Raw genomic sequence first — 20,505 nt, 5'->3', positions numbered from 1 at the left:
GTTGAACATCTAATGGAAGATAAAAACTCATCACTGCACATGTTAAATTTCTATCGGTAGCAGTGTGAGCAAGAGAACAACTCGCCACCTGAAACTGAAAGGACTTCCTTTAAGGACCAGTCGTATGATTGTTCATATGTTGTACCCTGCAATCTGTTTTCCTCTTAGATTATTGGGTGCTGTGTGCTTTTTAATTTTGCTCTATTGGCTATGATGATTTGATGGATTGAAATGAACCAGTTAAGGTCCTAAGCCATCAACACACTTGTTTTTTGTTGATAACTGGCCACAATTCTCTTCAGGTATCACAGTGCAGTGCAAACAGCTTGGACTGTTAAACTCACAGCAGCCTCTCAGCTTAATCTTCCTTCTACGTCATTGCTAGTATATTCATTATTGTTGTTATTGATATTACATATTTTTTATTTGCACATTACCTTGGAAGGTACCTTGGAAGTCAAATGGAATCCATTCCGGAAATCCGTTCGACTTCCAAAACATTCGAAAACCAAATCACAGCCTTCTGATTGGCAGCAGGAAGCCCCTGCAGCCAATCAGAAGCCGCGGAAGCCCCATGGGACGTTCGGGTTCCAAAAATAGTTCGCAAATCGGAACAATCACTTCCGGGTTTGCGGTGTTTGGGAGCCAAAACGTCCACGTTCCAGGGCGTTCGGGATCCAAGGAACAACTGTATATGCTTTTCAATATATTTTTTTCTTGATATTTTTAATTCCCACCCTTACTTCCATGATGTTTTTATTCCCACTTTATACCTACTGCTTTATACAGCATGCTTAAATCTAATACAATTATTCTCTGTTTCACCTATCACCGTTTTCATTCCGCTGCTCATAATTTGTACCCTGCCCACGTTTTCATTTAACAGTTCTTCAAATAGTCCGGAAAGGGTCTCCACTCTTCCATAAACAGTTCATCTCTTTTATCTCTTACTTTTGCTGTCAATTTCGCCATTTCCGCATAGTCCATTAACTTTCGAAGCCATTCCTCCTTAGTTGGTACTTCTCCTTCTTTCCATTTCTGCATATACAGGATTCTGGCTGCTGTAGGTTGCGCAGGTAAATAGTTAAAACATCTTTTGGGGGATTTTTATTATTATTATTATTAATATCCCACCTTTCCCCCAGTTGGGGACTCAAGGCAGCTTACAAAAATTAGTACACAGAAAAACAAATAAAAGATAATAGTAAAAAAAAGTAATTAAACTATAATAGAAATAAAACAGTAAGAGAACATAAACAGCGTACCTTGGTTCTCAAACTTAATCCGTTCTGGAAGTCTGTTCCATAACCAAAGCGTTCCAAAACCAAGGCACGCTTTCCCATAGAAAGTAATGCAAAATGGATTAATCCATTCTAGACTTTTAAAAACAACCCCTAAAACAACAATTCAACATGAATTTTACTATCTAAAGAGACCATTGATCCTTAAAATGAAAGCAATAAAGAATGTACTTCAGTCACACAATCAGTAGCTGAACTGGGTTCACACAGTTGCAAAAATGAGAGCCGCAAAAACACAAAATAAATAGCAAAAACAGACAGACCTCAGCGTAACACTCAAAACGGAAGTGTGGCACTCAAAACGAAGCACGTTCGGCTTCCAAAAAATGTTCACAAACCGGAACCCTTCTTTGCGGAGTTTGGGTTTGAAGTTGTTTGAATACCAAGGCGTTTGAGAACCAAGGTACCACTGTATGCTAATATATAGATAGTAAAAACAGCAGCACTATTAAAAGCCGTTTCCTTGAAAACAATCAGTTCCCGAAAGCCTGTTGGGGAAAAATGGTCTTCAGCTTGCCAGCGGAAGCACAGCAAGGATATGACCCCTATTTGTGCCACTCCAAACTCCCCTGAGGATGGTCAGGAAATAAATGTGGTTCGGTTTTGTGCCAAACCTTTGTGTAAATCACGGCTGTCATCTGCAGAGCGCACACTGGCAAGGCCCTGAGCCTTAACCTAGTTATCATCCCTGTGTATCTCTAGTCGAAAAACGATGGCTTTACTGAATGTCGTTCGCGGGATGCCTGAACCATTCACAATTAGAATATCTGTTCCAGCTTGCAAAATACAATGCATGGTGTGCTTCTGCGGTTGTTGGGGTTTGTGTGTTGGGGACGAGTTGCATTTGATGCCTGAAATGGTTTGCAGAAGAGCAGGGGTTGCATTGGTTAGTGACACGTTAAAGGTAAAGGGACCCCTGACCATTAGGTCCAGTCGCAGACGACTCTGGGGTTGCAGCGCTCATCTCACTTTACTGGCCGAGGGAGCTGGCGTACAGCTTCCGGGTCATGTGGCCAGCATGACTAAGCCGCTTCTGGTGAACCAGAGCAGCGCACGAAAACACCGTTTACCTTCCCGCCGGAGCGGTACCTATTTATCTACTTGCACTTTGACATGCTTTTGAACTGCTAGGTTGGCAGGAGTAGGGACCCATCAATGGGAGCTCACCCCGTTGCGGGGATTCGAACCGCCGACCTTCTGATCGGCAAGTCCTAGGCTCTGTGCCACCCACGTCCCAGTGACACCCACAGTGCCACCCACGTCCCAGTGACACGTTAGCGAAATCGAATTTCAACATGCTTGCTTAGCAGACAACCTTGCTGTTTGTCAAAGGTTTTTAGGTGCTTAAAAAATAAAATCAAAATCTCTGGGCCTTAATTTGTGTTGGGTTGGGTCTAAAAGCATTCAGGAGCAGAAAACTTTCCAGCCTACCCAACTCATTTTTTAAAAACACACCTGGCAAGGTGTATTGCAAACCTGTTATTCTAGAACTGTGGCTGGATGGGGATCATAGAATCATAGAGTTGGAATAGACCACAAGGGCCATCGAGTCCAACCCCCTGCCAAGCAGGAAACGCCATCAGAGCACTCCTGACATATGGTTGTCAAGCCTCTGCTTAAAGACCTCCAAAGAAGGAGACTCCACCACACTCCTTGGCAACAAATTCCACTGTCGAACAGCTCTTAATGTCAGGAAGTTCTTCCTAATGTTTAGGTGGAATTTTCTTTCTTGTAGTTTGGATCCATTGCTCCGTGTCCGCTTCTCTGGAGCAGCAGAAAACAACCTTTCTCCCTCCTCTATATGACATCCTTTTATGACCACCATTACCTGACAAAGCTAGCAAACGAAACAGCCATAACAAGCTCCAAGTCAGATCTCTCTATCAGAGGTTGGGGAAGCAGGGAGATGTGTTCAGCAAATTGATGGGCGAGGGATGGACTGTGATTTAGTGATCATCCTGTGTGTACGCCTCTATCCATATCCCTCTGCATGCTGCCCTCCCGTTGCCTGGGTCGCCCCTCTGGAAGGCAAAAGGGGGCTGGTTTTCTCAATAGGCATTTCTTTTAGGATAGAGGGAGGGAATCTCTTTTTAAGACTGGAACGGATTAATCCGTTTTGCATTGCTTTCTATGCGAAAGCGTGCTTTGGTTTTGGAACGCTTTGGTTTTGGAACCGACTTCCGGAATGGATTAAGTTTGAGAACCAAGGTACCACTGTACTGTAGAGAGCCAGAATCAAGAATGGGGAGATGGGACCCCACCCTTTCTCTCTTTCAACCCCCCTCTCAATGTTTTTCTCTCTCCCCCCCCCCCATTTCTTTTTCAGCAACCCCCCAAAAAAACTTCCTTTCAGGATTCGATTCCCCCCCCCCCCCCGCTTCACCTGCATGAAATTAAACTGAGGGCCATTTGTGGCCCCGGGTTTCCAAGTCTCTCCCCACCCCTATTTTAGCAGAGCAGGGTAGAGGGGTAAATGATGGAGAGGAAGTGATAAGGGTTTGCTTATTTATACTATTCATCCCTGATCAAAACCAATTGACCATTGACCTCTTTCTCTCTCTTTCCTACAGGTAATGTTGCCTGTTGCCCCAGGGCGAACTCCCCCTGTTGGTAGCTGAGGTAAGAAAAACACACACACACACAAATATGTATTTAAAATGTTCTTAGCTTCTTATGCTGTCCAGAAATGGAAACGCTGTGTTGTATCCAAGAATTACACCAACTCTTGGAGAAATGGAGGAGAAATGTGGTTTGTTTCTCATTTCAAACCGAATCTACCTGATTTGCCCTTCCTGAAACGACACACAGAGCTTAAATGTACCTCCTTCGACTCATTTGAGAGCCGAAGCTCTCCACGTTTTGCAGGGCGGTTCTCTTAAAACCATAAAATGCATATATTAGGGGGAAATGTGCCTGAGAACGCATGAATGTGTAAGAGTGACGTAAAAAATAATAATGCAGGATAGTGATTCTAGGAAGTGTGCGTTTGGTGTCAAAGTCCACACAAAAATGTGAGCGCTAAATCTTACAGCTGATGCAGAAATGATGGTGGTAAGAGCGGTAAATTGAGAAACTGGGAGAACCCAAAACTGACAGATTTGTCCATCCATAGCTTCTTGTACTACTCAGATCAGGGTAGTTAGGAAAGAAGAGGGGTTGCATCATCGCTTTTTAGTGCAGGCCTGCGCACCCCGTGAGGGGGGGGGGGGACGGGTTTGGTGGTTATTCCAGAGGGATTTCTCTGAAAGAAAGGTGTTGCGATTCTGCATTAGGCGCCCATTAGAATCTGCAGAAATGTATAGATGAGGGCCTTTGCTCTAAGAGTCCCTAGTGATGGGAAATGCTAGGTTGTTAATAAAAAAAGTGTGTGCACCAGGTATAGAAGGGACCTGTGGGACACATGTTGTTTAGTCGTTTTGTTGTTGTTGTTTAGTCGTGTCCAACTCTTCATGACCCCCTGGACCAGAGCACGCCAGGCACTCCTGTCTTCCACTGCCTCCGCAGTTTGGTCAAACTCATGCTGGTAGCTTCAAGAACACTATCCAACCATCTCGTCCTCTGTCGTCCCCTTCTCCTTGTGCCCTCCATCTTTCCCAACATCAGGGTCTTTTCCAGGGAGTCTTGTCTTCTCATGAGGTGGCCAAAATCTTGGAGCCTCAGCTTCAGGATCTGTCCTTCCAGTGAGCACTCAGGGCTGATTTCCTTCAGAATGGAGAGGTTTGATCTTCTTGCAGTCCATGGGACTCTCAAGAGTCTCCTCCAGCACCATAATTCAAAAGCATCAGTTCTTCGGCGATCAGCCTTCTTTATGGTCCAGCTCTCACTTCCATACATCACTACTGGGAAAACCATAGCTTTAACTATACAGACCATGTCGGCAAGGTGATGTCTCTGCTTTTTAAGATGCTGTCTAGGTTTGCCATCGCCTTTCTCCCAAGGAGCAGGCGTCTTTTAATTTCATGACTACTGTCACCATCTGCAGTGATCATGAAACCCAAGAAAGTAAAATCTCTCACTGCCTCCATTTCTTCCACTTCTATTTGCCAGGAGGAGATGGGCCCAGTGGCCACGATCTTCGTTTTTTTGATGTTGAGCTTCAGACCATATTTTGCGCTCTCCGTGGGACACATACACCCCCCAATATTGCTGAACTACAACTCACATCATGCCCTGATAACTGGACAAGGGGGAGTTGTAGAGCCTACAACATTGGGCCAGGGCATTTCAGATTCTGCATCCATGATCTATATAAGGAGAGTGTATTCTGCCCCTTTTGAACTATTATTATTATTATTATTATTATTATTATTATTCAATTTCTATACCGCCCTACACCTGAAGGTCTCAGGCCGGTTCACATAAAATATCAAATACATAAAACCAAAACAAAGCCAACAACCCAATAAAAAACCCCCAAAGAGCCAGCATTTTTAGAAAGGGTATAGGATAAATAATTGGTTTATCCACATGCCGGTTTCACCAGCTTAAAGGACCTACATGATTAATCAGCTGAAGATTTAATTTAAGTGGCACATCCTACCAAATGCACACACACTTATTTATTTCATGAGAGTTATGCACCAATTGATTGTGTAAAAAATATATATGCAACCCTTCCCCCAAGTGTGGTTTACAAAAAGATAAAACAATCAAATTATTGATAAAACAATCAACAGCCATAATTTGAAGCAGTGGTTCCTAAAGTGGGTGGTATCCTGCTTCCAAACGGGATGGGATTGCCAGGGTGTGGGGGCAGCACTGGAGTTATAAATCCTGGCTATCAGATTTTGAAAAAACTGGTATCACTGTACTGGGACGCGGGTGGCGCTGTGGGTTAAACCACAGAGCCTAGGACTTGCCGATCAGAAGGTCGGCGGTTCGAATCCCCGCGACAGGGTGAGCTCCCGTTGCTCGGTCCCTGCTCCTGCCAACCTAGCACTTCAAAAGCACATCAAAGTACAAGTAGATAAATAGGTAAACGGGAAGGTAAACAGCATTTCCGTGCGCTGCTCTGGTTTGCCAGAAGCGGCTTAGTCATGCTGGCCACATGACCTGGAAGCTGTACGCCAGCTCCCTCGGCCAATAAAGCGAGATGAGTGCCGCAACCCCAGAGTCGGCCACGACTGGACCTAATGGTCAGGGGTCCCTTTACCTTTATCTTTAGTATCACTGTATCAAGTTGATTAGCTTTGTTGAATTCATTAAACTCAATAATTTCAATTCACTTTTGAACAGATGCGCCATTGTTACTGTTCTGAATTGGGCAAGGGACCCTGAGTTTCTGGAACCAAGCGGGGTGGCGGCCTGAAAATTTAGGGAAGCGCTGATTGAAAACATTTTAAAAAGTTGAAATCAACAACAAGCTATACAGTAAATGGATTAAAATGCAAAGCAACATCCTAGGTATCTGGGTAGGCTTGTCTGAACAGAAATGTTTTTAGCAGACGCCCCAAAGAGAGGAAGGAATGGAAGGTGATCAGCCTTTCTGTGTTACTGTTTTAGACAGAAAGCATTTACAGCCAGTGAGAACATTGTAGAAGAAAAATATTTAAGAAGGTGGGGCGGTGATGGGGGGAGAGAACCTTGGAGTTGATTCCGGGGCCAGTAGTTCAGGTGATGAACACACATGCGAAATCCATAACCGAGATGTTATTTAGCGTTTGTTTCTATGGGAATATTTTGGCGAGCGCGCAACCGTCCTCTTGGGTTCTTTCCTGTACATTTCCTGCAAGGGAGCATGTGTTAGATCTTTCTATCCAAGAGACACATGTTTCATATTTTCCCATAACCTCTTCCTGACCCTTTTGGCTGAGGGAAGGAAATGCAAGATGGGACTGCGTCTTCTCTCTTGATTGTGATTACTTACACGAAACGGAAAAAATTCTGTGTGGCTCTGCTCTCTCCTCTTCCCCCATGCTCTCTGGGGTGTGTGTGTGTGTGTGTGTGTGTGTGTGTTTGCACACGCATATGTGCAGTATTCCTTGGAACCATAAACTATTGTTGAAGGGGAAAGCCGGGTTCCAATGAACCTTCTTGGCTGGCTCGCGAAATGGCTGCGTCGACTGTTTGGGCGGTTTCCCTCCTCTCGAGCTCTTAATACGACAGACTTCATTAGCGGATGACTCTGGGTAAAGGGGAGGGAAATTACGATGGCCCCCTCGCAAAGGTTAGGAGCGCCTACCCCCAAAGGACTTCTGCATTTCAGTTTTGACAGCTGCTGTCGGCGGCTTGAGGGGAATGCAAAGCAAAGACCTGCTCGCAGCATCTTCCATCAGATCTGCGCCAGAGTGGCCAGAAAATGGGTAGGGTGACTTCCAGATTTGGGCTTCCAGGAGAGATTGGAGACAAACATTTCCTGTGATTCTCAGCGGGTGATACTCTTATCACCCAGCAACACGGTCGTCAAACCCCTATGTTCTTCGTACAGTCGTATCTTGGATCTTTGTTATTTGGCAAACATTTCGGCTCCCGAACTGGAAGTGAGTGTTTCGGTTTTCAAACTTTTTTTGGAAGCCAAACATACGACGTGGCTTCCGATTGGCTGCAGGAGCTTCCTGCAGCCAATCAGAAGCCGCACTTTGGTTTCCAAACTTTTGGAAGTCGAACGGACTTCCAGAACGGATTCCGTTCTACTTCCAAGGTACGACTGTACTTGGAACTGAGAGTGGGGAACCAGTTCAGTTTTAGACCCCAGTAAGAACCACAGCGCGTGGCCTTGTGGGTTAAACCAAAGATAGGGCTTGCCGATCGGAAGGTCGGCGGTTCACATCCCCGCAACGGGGTGAGCTCCCGTTGCTCGGTCCCTGCTCCTGCCAACCTCACAGTTCGAAAGCACTTCAAAGTGCAAGTACATAAATAGGTACCACTCCGGCGGGAAGGTAAATGGCGTTTCCGTGTGCTGCTCTGGTTCGCCAGAAGCGGCTTAGTCATGCTGGCCACATGACGCGGAAGCTGTATGCCGGTTCCCTCGGCCAATAAAGCGAGATGAGCGCCGCAACCCCAGAGTCGGCCATGACTGGGCCTAATGGTCAGGGGTCTCTTTACCTTTAAGAACCACAATGGTGTGTGACTCTAGAAAAAGGGTGGCGGGGTGTCACAGGGCTGGGGGCCAAGTGTGGCATTCCTGTTTGATCCGTGGGGCTCTCCGTAGGCTGCTCCCTCCCTCAGACCGCGCCCGTTGACAACTCTGCTCCACATCCTCAAGTGGAAATGCACCCTGGAAGTACGATAATGCTCTTTCTTGTCTGGATGGCAGGATGGAGAGGTGAGCATATATTAACGTGCGTGTAGGACCGGCTGGCTGCAATGCAGGCTATGTGCAAAGGTGAGGTAAAAAGGTAAAGGGACCCCTGACCATTAGGTCCAGCAGTGACCGACTCGGGTTGCGGCGCTCATCTCGCTTTATTGGCCGAGGGAGCCGGCATACAGCTTCCGGGACATGTGGCCAGCATGACTAAGCCGCTTCTGGCGAACCAGAGCAGCGCACGGAAACGCCGTTTACCTTCCCGCTGGAGCAATACCTATTTATCTACTTGCACTTTGACGTGCTTTTGAACTGCTAGGTTGGCAGGAGCAGGGACCGAGAAACGGGAGCTCACCCCGTAGCGGGGATTCGAACCGCCGGCCTTCTGATCGGCAAGTCCTAGGCTCTGTGGTTTAACCCACAGCGCCACCTGCGTCCCTGCAAAGGTGAGAGAGTCAAATTTGCTTCTCCGCCCTCTATTGCCTCTAGCCACGCCTGTCACTATAAAGTGAAAACGCCACCAATTTTGCCCATGAGAAAATGTGGTCTGCAAAAAAAAAATGCCTTGGCATTCTTAAATTGTATTCTTGGCAGGACCCTGTAAGTTACCTCCATAAATAAGAGTCTTCCCACCCAGGGACGACTGTGTGCAGGATTAGGGAGTTTGGCTTAGATGACCTCCTCAGTCCCTTCCAGCTCTCCATTTCTATGATTCTGTGTTAGCTGGGACTGAAGGGAACTGGTGTCCATTATCTTCTGGAGCCCTTCCTCCCCCCCATCTCTGCAATAAAGCCAGTATAATGAGCCGTCAGCAGACTTTGGCAAACCTTCAGCCACAGAAAATGTGAACATTTACAGTGGTACCTCGGGTTAAGTACTTAATTCGTTCCAGAGGTCCGTTCTTAACCTGAAACCGTTCTTAACCTGAAGCACCACTTTAGCTAATGGGGCCTCCCGCTGCTGCCGCCGTGCCGTTGGAGCAAGATTTCTGTTCTCATCCTGAAGCAAAGTTCTTAACCTGAGGTAATATTTCTGGGTTAGTGGAGTCTGTAACCTGAAGCGTATGTAGCCCGAGGTGCCGCTGTACCTGCTTCATTTTTATTCCTTTGTTTCCCGTTGAGCACCTGTTCAAGAAACAGAGCTCCGGGCAGCATAAACACCTCTTGGCGTCCAGCATTTCCAAAGCTTTTTTCTGTTTATCCATAACATTCCTCCGTTTGGTGCCGTGCTAGTGTTGCTCCTCTTCCTTTCGAAAATATTCGTTTTGGCATCGGCGCTCTAGATGCTGAGGTTTCCTTCTCACAGCACGCCCCGCAATCTCTTCCAAAGAGGCTCTGTGTGGAGCCAGACCCTTGGCTTCGTCGACTTCGTGACCTGCTTTCCAGACCCCCAGACCCCACCCCCGCTTCTCCCTTGGATACTTCTTGCAATGCACCCCATGGGTCATCCAACGCGATCAGCATTTCCGTCTGGAAATGGGCACCACGGATCACGCGCCGTTTCTCAGCTGCTCATTCTTGTTCGGCACGGAGGGATGATGATGATGATAATAATAATAATAATAATAATAATAATTATTATTATTATTATTATTATTATTATTATTATTATACCCCGGCCATCTGGCTGAGTTTCCCCAGCCACTCTGGGCGGCTCCCAATCAAGTGTTAAGAACAATACAGCGTTAAATATTTAAAAACCTCCCTAAACAGGGCTGCCTTCAGATGTCTTTTAAAGAGAAGATAGCTGCTTAGTTCCTTCACATCTGAAGGGAGGGCTTTCCACAGGGTGGGCGCCACTACCGAGAAGGCCCTCTGCCTGGTTCCCCGTAACCTCACTTCTCGCAATGAGGGAAGCGCCAGAAGGCCCTCGGCGCTGGATCTCCGTGTCCGGGTAGAACGATGGAGGTGGAGACGCTCCTTCAGGTATACAGGACCGAGGCCGTTTAGGGCTTTAAAGGTCAGCACCAACACTTTGAATTGTGCTCGGAAACATACTGGGAAAACTGCTACTCAACTCCCAAGGTTTCCATTTCTCTCTTGGGTGCCTTCAGAGGTGGGGAATATTGCACTAGTCCCCCCCCCCCCCGGTGATTTTAGTGCTTCTGTCTCTTTTTCTAATGATCCCTACGCACTGCGGTTCCTGTTGTTGTGATGGAAAAGGCTTTTTGACCGCTATACCAGCACGTCATTCTAAATTTCTTGCACACCAGTGGATGTGGCATAACACAACAAAGAAAGTCACTGGGCGATGTTGCTTCTCACCCCCTCTTTCCACACATGATTCTCTCTCTTTCTCCACGCCCCCCATTGAAAACCACAGGAAAGAACTGTACCACCCCAATGTTTGTCAGTTACTTTCACAATTTTCTGGCTTGAGGGGGATCAGAATTTTTTCCTGGAATCAAATAACATTGAGCATCAAACACGGGCTATGTTTCATTAGTTTTCCAGAAGTGGCTTCTACGTCGTGTGAGAGCTCAAATGTAATGTGGAAATTAACCATTAAGGAAATGTTGGGGGAAATGGAATAAATGGTTGTGTGAATGCAGCCCCCCCCCTTTTTTTTTTTTTTGTCCTAGTGAACTCTTGTAGAGAACTCTTGTTTTATCTTTGGCAGGGCTTAGAAAGTTCGTTTTTAAAAAGAATCTCATTCCAGTTCAGTATGTCCCAAAAAGATCCGATTCCAGTTCAACAGACACGCTTGGTTTACGTTCAGTTCACGTTTATCCAGATGATGCTCAGCAATCCTTTTTCCAGCACTTTTACAAACGTGCTGGAAGTACTGCTGTGCTGAAGTAAAAAATACACCTAAAGAAGACATCAAAACACGCAAACACAGGGGTTTGTGAATGGTTTTGATCCCCCTGCAATTAAGATGGCTAAGCTTCAAGACCCAAAGAGTTTATAATTTTTTTAAAAATGTAAGAAGTTGGAAGATGAACTGGAAATTACCCCGGAATGAACTTAATTCACATCTAGTTCACCCAGCAATTACAGGAACTGCTTCCAAGGGGGTTAGTTCAGATATTTTCAAATAACTAATTCAGGGAACTTTATTAAACCAAGCTGGTCCATTGCAAGCAATGGCCTTAGATAGCTTTCTGCATTAAATCCTTTCTTTTCTTATCACACCCCACAGTTGGCTCCCACGGAGACAGCATGTCGGGTCCCAACATTTGCTTCTTCATGACGGTGTTTGTGTGTGAGAGAGAAAGAGAGGGGCTGCTGGAGCACAAATGTTCCCTGCCTAAAACATTTCCAAAGCCTCAGGCCAGTGTAGGCTTTTGAAAATAACTTCCCTTTTGAGGGCAGTTATCAGATACGCCTGTGGGGTGAGCTCCAGCTGGTGTGCCAGGGTCCTAACCTAATCCTTCCTACGGAGTCCACAGGATGCAATTGTGCCTCTCTGTATATTTCAAGGGGCAGCACCTGTTGGGTTGTGCCTGCTGGGTGCCTTGGGAACCAAGGAATTTGATTGGGGGAAGCGTAAAGGAGTTGCTCCCTTTCGCCCCTCGTGTCTTTCTCCTGCCCTTCCTTTCTGCTTCTCGTTGTCGTTTAGTCGTGTCCGACTCTTCGTGACCCCATGGACCAGAGCACACCAGGCACTCCTGTCTTCCACTGCCTCCCGCAGTTTGGCCCTTGTGGTCTATTCCAACTCTATGATTCTATGATTCTGTTTGTAGCTTCAAGAACACTGTCCAACCATCTCGTCCTCTGTCGTCCCCTTCTCATTGTGCCCTCCATCTTTCCCAACATCAGGGTCTTTTCCACGGAGTCTTCTCTTCTCATGAGGTGGCCAAAGTACTGGAGCCTCAGCTTCAGGATCTGTCCTTCCAGTGAGCACTCAGGGCTGATTTCCTTCAGAATGGATAGGTTCGATCTTCTTGCAGTCCATGGGACTCTCCAGAGTCTCCTCCAGCACCATAATTCAAAAGCATCCATTCTTCGGCGATCAGCCTTCTTTCTGGTCCAGCTCTCACTTCCATACATCACTACTGGGAAAACCATAGCTTTAACTATACGGACCTTTGCTGGCAAGGTGATGTCTCTGCTTTTTAAGATGCTGTTCTAGGTTTGTCATCGCTTTTCTCCCAAGAAGCAGGCGTCTCTTAATTTCGTGGCTGCTGTCACCATCTGCAGTGATCATGGAGCCCAAGAAAGTAAAATCTCTCACTGCCTCCATTTCTTCCCCTTCTATTTGCCAGGAGGTGATGGGACCAGTGGCCATGATCTTCGTTTTTTTGATGTTGCGCTTCAGACCATATTTTGCGCTCTCCTCTTTCACCCTCATTAAAAGGTTCTTTAATTTCTCCTCACTTTCTGCCATCAAGGTTGTGTCATCTGCAAATCTGAGGTTGTTGATATTTCTGCTTCTCATAGGGCTGACCAAAAAGCAGCCGCAGCCCCCCCCCCCCCCGGTTTTCCCATTTGCCAGGTGGAGAAGCTGAGCTTGGGAGTTTTGGAGGTGAGGGTTGGCTGGTAGCAACGAAACCACTTTATTGAGAATAATAGCAGCAGTAGTAGTAGTTTAGGGAGCGCCTCAAGAAGGGACGAAAGATTCCCAGATAGTTTCTTGGCCATTTCCCCTCCTCAGCGATTATAACCCAACTCTGGTTCCTCAGTGGAAAAGTTGGGCACATCTGATTTATCCGTGCCGTGAATTTCAACACCAGAAATTCTCAAATCGGTGTCCCTTGGCCAGGGATTATTTGACCCGGTGCAGAACTGCTTCCTTCCTTCAAGTCAACTCCAAACTGCAGTTCCCAGCAGGGCGTGGGGCGGTCTGGGAATAATTTGGTGTCTCCTGTAGGACTTGCCAATCAGAAGGTCGGCGGTTCGAATCCCTGCGACAGGGTGAGCTCCCATTGCTCGGTCCCTGCTCCTGCCAACCTAGCAGTTTGAAAGCACGTCAAAGTGCGAGTAGATAAATAGGTACCGCTCCGGCGGGAAGGTAAACGGCATTTCCGTGCACTGCTCTGGTTCGCCAGAAGCGGCTTAGTCATGATGGTCACATGACCCGGAAGCTGTACGCCGGCTCCCTTGGCCAGTAAAGCGAGATGAGCGCCGCAACCCCAGAGTCAGTTACGACTGGACCTAATGGTCAGGGGTCCCTTTACCTTTACCTGTAGCCATAGAACATCTCTGGCGTTAAAACAGGTTGGGATTATAATGTTCTGCTTTCCCTGCTGGAGGCAGTATGCCTCTGAAGTCCAGTTGATGGAAACTGGAAGTGGGGACAGCACAGTTGCGTTCGGGTTCTGCTTTCGGAGACCCCCTAAGCATCTGGTTGGCCCCTGCAGGAACAAGACTGGGTGCTTCTGAATCCCATTTACTGGAAACTGCAGGACTAGAGAAGTATTGAGGTCCTGCTTTCAGTCTTCCCAAGCACATCTGGTTGCCACTGTGAGAACAGGATGCTGAACTAAATAGACCATTGGCCTAATCCAATACAGTGGTACCTCAGGTTACAGACGCTTCAGGTTACAGACTCTGCTAACCCAGAAATAGTACCTCGGGTTAAGAACTTTGCTTCAGGATGAGAGCATAAATTGTGCTCTGGCGGCGCGACAGCAGCAGCAGGAGGCCCCATTAGCTAAAGTGGTGCTTCAGGTTAAGAACAGTTTCAGGTTAAGTACGGACCTCCGGAACAAATTAAGTACTTAACCTGAGGTACCACTGTACATTATTCAGATTTATTCTCCACTTTTTAGTGGAAAATGGAGACACTATGCGGCTATGACTTCAGCTCCAGGAAGTGCTTTGCTTCGCACCTGCTGTGGTGATAACCTTTTTTTATGGTTGCTGCTGTTTTACATATTTTATAACTGTATGCTAAATTGTTGTGATCTGCTCTGGATCATTATGGGAAAGGTTGGGGAGAAATCTGATAAATAAATGCATGTGCTTCTGTGTAAATATATACAGTGGTACCTCAGGTTACAGACACTTCAGGTTACAGACACTTCAGGTTATAGACTCTGCTAACCTAGAAATAGTACCTCAGGTTAAGAACTTTGCTTCAGGATGAGAACAGAAATTGCGTGGTGGCAGTGGGAGGCCCCATTAGGTAAAGTGGTGCTTCAGGTTAAGAACAATTTCAGGTTAAGAACGGACCACTGGAACGAATTAAGTTCTTAACCCGAGGTACCACTGTACACGCACATATGCACACACACACACATACACACACTTATTTCCTTCATTGGAGGTTTTTGATTGAATGGCACCTGTCAGGGATTCTGTAGCTACGATTCTTGCCTTGCAGGTGGCTGGACCTTGTGGTCCCTTCCAACTCCATGATTCTGCATATACTCTGTGAATCTGTATAGATGGAGACATGGGTGGCACCGTGGTCTAAACCACTGAACCTCTTGGGCTTGCTGATCAGAAGGTCGGTGGTTCGAATCCCCGTGATGGAGTGAGCTCCTGTTGCTCTGTCCCAGCTCCTGCCAACCTGGCATTTTGAAAGCACGCCAGTGCAAGCAGATAAATAGGTACCACTGCGGCGGGAAGGTAAGCAGCGTTTCCGTGCGCTCTGGTTTCCATCACGGTGTTCCATTGTGCCAGAAGCTGTTTAGTCCTGCTAGCCACATGACCCGGAAAGCTGTCTCTGGACAAACGCCGGCTCCCTCGGCCTGAAAGCGGGATGAGCGTCGCAATCCCTTAGTCGCCTTTGACTGGACTTAACCGTCCAGGGATCCTCTGTATATACACACATTTCCACACCAATCCTACACAGAACTTGATAATAATATCCTATAATATACAACAAAGTACTGTTACACCAAGTATATTGCATACTCTTTTATTTCCTGTAAGCACTAACATTTCATTTTTAGCATACCACTCCTCGTGCAATTACAACCTTCTTTATATTCTTACAACCCTTTCATTTTTATTGTGTTTTGCCTAGACTCCTGCCCTACCCTGCCCAGACGTAATGGAGATCAGTCGCAGTTTCTATTTGCTTTAATAGTGTTGTCATCTTTTGGCACATTCTTGAGAGTCTAGAGCTGTTGGGTTTTTTTTTTATTTTATTTTTGTAAGCCTACAATGGGCTAACGAATCAGTTTTGATGTAATCAGCTTAACCGGTGTGTTTACTGTGATCACGGGACTGAAGAGCCCCCAAAAGTCAACTCCTAAATACCTTCATAGAAACTTAAATGCCATCTGTAAGCTCGTTCCTACTTTGTCACAGCGGCCAAACCAGTTTGGCCTGCCAGCAGCAACCCTGAATGTGGCACGACCGGGGGGGGGGGGGGCGCGGTAGTCCCCTTTTGACAAAATTCTGTAGCTGCTCCAGCCTCAAATCTTGCCCTCGATGCCATTTCAAGTCACCGTTGTTACAGCAGCGTCCGTCCATCTTGAGTACCCAGATAGTATTGGACTACAACTCCCATCATCCATAGCCAGCTATTCCCAGTGGTCAGGGATGATGGGAGTTGTAGTCCAACAGTATCTGTCGAGGTTGCAGAACTCTGCCGTGCATGACTGAATATTTATTTTATCTAGAAATGCTTTAAAACTGCTTAATATTTCAAGCTAGCTGAGCAACGTGCAAAAATGCAACACAATGCGAGATAAAAATCAGTAAAACTGTCCTGTGCCCTTTTAAAAATGTGGCTCTCTTTTGGGGGGGGTGTTACTGGGTTTTTTTAATTTTGATTATATATATTGTTGTTTTTATGTTGATCTTTTCTGTGAACCCCCCTTTGAACCCTCGCCATCGTTCCCGGACCCGTTCTTGGGGTTGGGGTTGGGGGAAGCTCGGGCCTCCCCTGCCCCCAGCCCGGCAAGCTCGGGGGGGGGGATTTTTTTTCTTTATCCCACCCCCCCCCCCCCAAAAAAAATAAGTGCGCCCTATGGGCCGGTGCACCCTATAGGGCAAAAAATACAGTAACTTGTGCTTTGTTGAGGTCAATCTGAGCTGTGTTTTGGAGGAGATCCTGTGGGCCCAGTGGTCTTCTATTATCAACTTCCCCAGGCACCATGTCCCCTTGAAGGGAGTTGCAATCTAGTGTGGTTCACCACACCAGATGTAACACTAAAACCCTAGTTTGTTCGTCGAATTTATCAGTCGTTTATTTTTAAAACCAAGGTTAACTCAGAAGAAGTGAACACATACATTAAAACTAGCACAGAACAAAGCTTAGAAAAATCTAAAAACACATTCCTATTTTTGATGGGCAGGGCTAAAACGTCCCACCCACCCAAAAACCCAATGAAAAAGGAATGTTTTTGACTCATGCCTAATGCTATGTAAAGGGACGCAGGTGGCGCTGTGGGTTAAACCACAGAGCCTAGGACTTGCCGAACAGAAGGTTGGCGGTTCGAATCCCCGCAACGGGGTGAGCTCCCCTTGCTCGGTCCCTGCTCCTGCCAACCTAGCAGTTCGAAAGCACCTCAAAGTGCAAGTAGATAAATAGGTACATCTCCGGCGGGAAGGTAAACGGCGTTTCCGTGCACTGCTGTGGTTCACCAGAAGCGGCTTAGTCATGCTGCCCACATGACCTGGAAGCTGTACGCCGGCTCCCTCAGCCAATAAAGCGAGATGAGCACCGCAACCCCAGAGTCGGTCACGACTGGACCTAATGGACAGGGGTCCCTTTACCTTTTAATATTATGGTGCGAGACGAGCCTCCGTACGGGAGAGCATTCCACAAGTGGGGAGCCACCACGCGAAAGGACCCATCTTGTGTTGCCACCCTCCAGACCCCTGGAGGAAGGGACATACAAAGAAAGGCCTCAGGTGTTGCTTGCAAGGTTTGGGGGCAGCTTATAAGGGCAGAGGCAGACTGTGAGGTATTGGGGTCCCAAGCCTCGTAAGACCTTACAGCGTTGCGTCTGCACCAAGTCATCCCATCTTCTGGGTCCAGAGAATCTTCCCAAGGACCACATGAATTGCATCTGGAGGGCCACAGGTTTCTCTATCCTGGTTTAGCGAAATGAGAAAACCATGGTTCAGAAAATTATTATTATCATTATTATTTTATTTATTTATTTATTTATTCATTCATTCATTCATTCATTCATTCATTCATTCATTCATTCCCTGGCCATCTGGCTGGGCTTCCCCAGCCACTCTGGGCGGCTTCTCAAAAAATATTAAAATACTGTAATACATCAAACATTAATAGCTTCCCTAAATAGGCCTGCCTTCAGATGTCTTCTAAAAATCTGGTAGTTGTTGTTCTCTTTGACATCTGGTGGGAGGGCGTTCCACAGGGTGGGTGCCACTACCGAGAAGGCCCTCTGCCTGGTTCCCTGTAACTTGGCTTCTCGCAGTGAGGGAACCGCCAGAAGGCCCTCGGCGCTGGACCTCAGTAGAACAATGGGGGTGGAGACGCTCCTTCAGATATACTCGACCGAGGCTGTTTCCATAAACCAGAGGTAGTCAACCTGGTGCTCCCCAGATGCTGTTGGAACTACAACTCACATCATCCCTGTCCATTGACTTCAGATTTCTTGGGAGTCGTAGTTCACAATACTCAGAAAGCACCACTTTGGCTATCCCTGCCCTAAACCGTGGTTAAGATTGACCATGGTTAACAAGGCTCATTTATGTATCCTTTTATCTTAGGTGTGGGTAACTAACTTGCATATGCTCTTTACCTTGCGGCAGATGCCAGCCTCTAATTGATGAAAATGTTCACTTGGAGTCGGATAATGCATGACCTATAAGATCCATGAAGGGTGTATGTGTGTAAGCTTAAAAAACAGCTGTGGGATGGGGATTAGGGTGGTGGGTGTTTTTAATCCTTTCCTCCTGTGTTATTGTCTCTATCAAAATGATCCCTCTTCCAGGTCACTAATTGCATTGGGTACGGGGAGAACAAGCGCAAAAGAGATACCTTAAAACAGCCTTCCTATAAGGCACCTGCCCTGAGCTGATTCTTCATATTCCTGCAATTGCTTAGCTTTAAAAAAAAAAGACTGTATTGTGTGTTACACATGATTTGGCACTTTCTATAAGAACCTTATGTTGCCCTCTGTTAAGGGGTGTGCTAACCTCTGGAACGTCTTAATTTCTGAATTTACAAACTCTTGACAAGTTGAGAAACAGGATTCAGTTGTGCTTTAAAAAAATAAAAGCTCTATTTCCCCACTTCTTAAAGTATTTTTGAGTTTGTGTGTGTGTGTTTTTAAAAAAGTCTGATGCCACCATGAGGACTACAAGCTTGCATATGTTGACTTTACGGAAGCTGGGGTTCTAGGAGCCTTCAATAGGGTTTTGAATAATGGCGGCAGATGCCGGTGGCCTGCTTCCACTGCAAGCCCTCCGTTTTCACGGACACGGCACTTGCTGCAGAACAAACTCACTTGCTCCAAAATGCTTTTCAAAGAGGCGTCTTGTGTATTCAGATCCATACGTTGCCTCCTGTTGCGTAAGTCCTGTAAGAAACATTTAGTGATTTCGTAGTAAAGGTGCTTTGATATCTCTGCGCAAGATTGAAAACTTTGTGAATACTTAATCCTCCACTGCCACATGCTGAGTTGTATTCAGTGAGAGGTTTTTGTGAATATTCTAATTATTTCAGTGTAATTATAACTACTTCTTTTTTGAGGGGGGCACAATGTTTGCTAAGCCTTTTTAAGCTGGGTTTCCTGAGATGGCACTTTGTTTAAACAAAGCGGCAGGATGGAATCAGTGAATAATACATATCGGAGCAGGGAAAACTTTGTGGTATAATGAAAGGTCTCCCTTGAGTTCTTTTATTCCCCTCTCCTTATTTGCTTTCCTCTGCTTCCTGTAGCAAAATACGCTCCTATTTTTAAGAGAGGTTAATTAAATAGCTGGATCTGATACCATCCCAACTGGGGCTGGGGCTTTTTATCAGAATCTTATCTAAAAAGCCGCCTATATTTCGGTAATACCTCTTCCCTCCTTGCGATGGAAAACGAGAGTTTATTCTAACAGTTGTTTTCTTTCTTTCTTTCTTTTGTGGTCTGGTCTTTGAATACCAAGTATGCTTTTACATCTTTTGGCCTGTGAAAGAACCAAAATCTCTCATTATCCCTGGTCATGACCTCCTGAATCTAGCAGACCCAAACTGGAGGCTACAGGAGCAGTCAGTCGAGGGTTCAGGGCTGCGAAAGAAAAGTGAGACTGTTGTGTCAGAGCTTGTTAGACCAGGACCGCTCAGAGAAGCCTCCCCAAACATCAGGGCCTGCAGTCCAGACCCTCAACAGCCACGTCCACTTAGGAACTCAAGGCAGTACAGGGAAGGAGGTCAAGGCCAGTTACCCGTATTTTTCGTTCTATAACACGCACCCGACCATAACACGCACGTAGTTTTTAGAGGAGGAAAACAAGAAGAAGAAAAATTCTAAACGAAACAGTGGATGTATGATTTTTTGTGGTTCATGCTGTGGCCGCAGACATGTGATCTGACAGTGAGTTTGGAGTAGCGCAGTGCAAAAATCCTGAGGATCCATGTGGATCCGTGCTTTGTAACCACGTTTTAAGTGGGGAGGGAAGGAAAAGCACTCGAGGGACAAGGAGAAGGATGCTGCTAATAATGCAGAAGAGGGGTTTAAGGGGAGAAGAAGCACGCATGGGGTGGGTGGAGAAGGATGCTGCTAATAATGAAGAAGAGGGGTATATGGGGAGAAGGCTCCTCTCCTCTCCTCTCCCGCTTTGCTCCTTTAAAGCAAGCAGGCTCTCTGTCCCTCTCCTCTCCCCACTCAGCAGCTCTTCTCCCGCTTTGCTGTTTCAAAGCGAGCCACGGAGGAGGGAAGGAAGGGGAACCATGGATCCTCTGCTCACGACTGCAGCAGATCCCCCCCGCCACCCGTAGGCATTCCCTCCATAACACACACAGACATTTCCCCTTACTTTCTCGGAGGAAAAAAGTGAGTGTTATGGTGCAAAAAAATACAGTAGTTTGGCTCTCCAAGGCTCTGAAGTTCTCCACAATGGGCTGGAGCCCGGGCAGGATTTAGGTTTGATGAGGCCC

At 46.5% G+C, this 20,505-nt stretch overlaps 1 protein-coding gene across 14 annotated transcripts in view; it reads left to right on the top strand.

The window, feature by feature from the left end:
* Positions 1 to 20,505, top strand: part of HIC2 (HIC ZBTB transcriptional repressor 2) — a 177,362-nt gene that overhangs the window by 85,369 nt on the left and 71,488 nt on the right. For 13 of the 14 annotated variants that reach the window (XR_003704106.2, XR_003704105.2, XR_013391010.1 and 10 more), the window contains exon 2: positions 3,872 to 3,920. The exons of the other annotated variant lie outside the window; for it this stretch is intronic. The gene's annotated coding sequence lies outside the window, so the exon portion shown is untranslated. The remainder of the gene's footprint in view (positions 1 to 3,871; positions 3,921 to 20,505) is intronic. 14 annotated transcript variants of the gene reach the window in all.

The sequence above is a fragment of the Podarcis muralis genome, chromosome 16 (genome assembly GCF_964188315.1).
Source record: "Podarcis muralis chromosome 16, rPodMur119.hap1.1, whole genome shotgun sequence".
NCBI lineage: Eukaryota > Metazoa > Chordata > Lepidosauria > Squamata > Lacertidae > Podarcis > Podarcis muralis.
This window is presented reverse-complemented; position numbering and strand designations above follow the sequence as displayed.